The sequence below is a fragment of the Brassica oleracea genome, chromosome C5 (genome assembly GCF_000695525.1).
Source record: "Brassica oleracea var. oleracea cultivar TO1000 chromosome C5, BOL, whole genome shotgun sequence".
In the NCBI taxonomy this organism is placed as follows: domain Eukaryota; kingdom Viridiplantae; phylum Streptophyta; class Magnoliopsida; order Brassicales; family Brassicaceae; genus Brassica; species Brassica oleracea.
The window spans coordinates 41193810-41195648 of record NC_027752.1 but is presented as its reverse complement, the minus strand read 5'-3'; positions in this window follow the sequence as shown (position 1 = coordinate 41195648).

The window sequence follows — 1839 nt, the reverse complement described above, 5'->3', positions numbered from 1 at the left end:
GATTTTGTTATCTTTAAAATTAATCACTTTCTTAACAGTTAAGAAGAAAACATAGAGTCTGAATGGCAAGATGCGGAAATAACAGCGGTGCGTTTTTTAATAGTAACAAAAACATATAAATACATAAATATATAAAAAAATTTTTGCAACTATCAATTATAGCGAGGTTTGGAAACATTCAAAGCCTTAATAATATTAAAAAAAATAAGTATAATTAATTAATTAGATAAGTAATGATGATGTTTTAAGAATTGTTTTAGTCTTAACAAGACCAAGTCATAGTCTTACAAAAAGACAAGAATTAAGATTATTTTCCTTTTTTTTGTTAAATACATATCTATATACATTGACTAGATTAATGAGATAACGTTGACCAAGAGAAAAAATAATTAGAAAATTAATATTCGCAAAAGCCTATTGCTGGGTTAGTGGGCTTATCTAATCACGCGGCCCACTAAAATAATATAATTATTTAAAAAACATGTTTTGAGAAAATATTTATTATCTATGTTATTTGAAAAGAAACTAGAGGTAAAAACTCATAATTTATAAATGAAAGGATGAGAGCATATATATTGATATGAAGATTTAATAATTCTTTATATGAAAAGCCAATATTATGAGTGAAATGAAGTTTTCATCAAATTGAAAAAGAGACACATATTCCTTTTATAATAATAATTACTTCATGAATTCAAAAACTACACACAATTAAGTAATTTTTAAATTATATATGTACTTTAAATCATCATATTTCATTCATTTATAAATTATTATTCATCTGTGTATCGTATTTTAAAATAAATACCAAAAGTTAGATTGAAAACATCTAACTGGCAATATTAAAGTTATTATATTAGACATTTTTACCGTGTATTTGTATATAAAATTTTAATCCAACAATCATAAAATTACTTAATTATACATACATGTTATTTAGAATATATAATAAGACAACTTGATAATAATTTAAATTGTTTTCCTTAAAACAGTTTATGTCCACGCCAGTTCAACTAGTTATTACAACAATAATTGTTTTTTCTTAACTCAATAAAATTGAAACCAGTATAAACCCTTAGAACTATATTTAAATTATTTCTTATAAAAAAAACACTCGACCTACTATTTCAAATCTATCTCCTCAACCATTCAAATATTAGTGATATGTAAAATAGGTAAAGATTTTATTATATGCATAATATTTTCTTTATTAGTTAACTCACACAAAAGAACTCAAAGGTTTCATTTAGAAGAAAAAAAGAAATCAAGTTTTCTCAACAAAAAAAAAATCAAGGGCTTTCATATCTTGCGTTAGAAAAAAAGAAGAGTATACATCTTTATATATTTGATGTTAGATTGTTAGTAATTTGCTTTGTTTAGCTAATATAAAAAAGGGAAATCTAGAGCAAAAAAATGGTAACTATGTCCATTTAGACTAATTTATACTACTTTATATCCTATTAGACTAATTTTTTCCAAAATGGCAGTAATGCCCTTAAAATTGTAATTTTTTTAAAAAGATATATATTGAGTTCGACAAGGGGGATCGATCGATCCCACTTTACAAGTTATAGTGGATCGATCGATCCCGATCATTATTCAGAACAAAAAAAACGCGAAATATATACTGATCGACCTGGTCCATTTCACTCGATCGCCGAAGGTCGATTTACACAGATCGACCGATCTGTAAGAATAGATCAATCGATCCCGTGCCGAGGAAAGAATCCCAAATCGATTTTTTTGGTTTTGTATGATTATATCCGGATTGATTTCCACTTGATTTGAACCGACCAAGCATGATTTCAACTCTTTAAACTCGATTTCTCTGGGATGAAA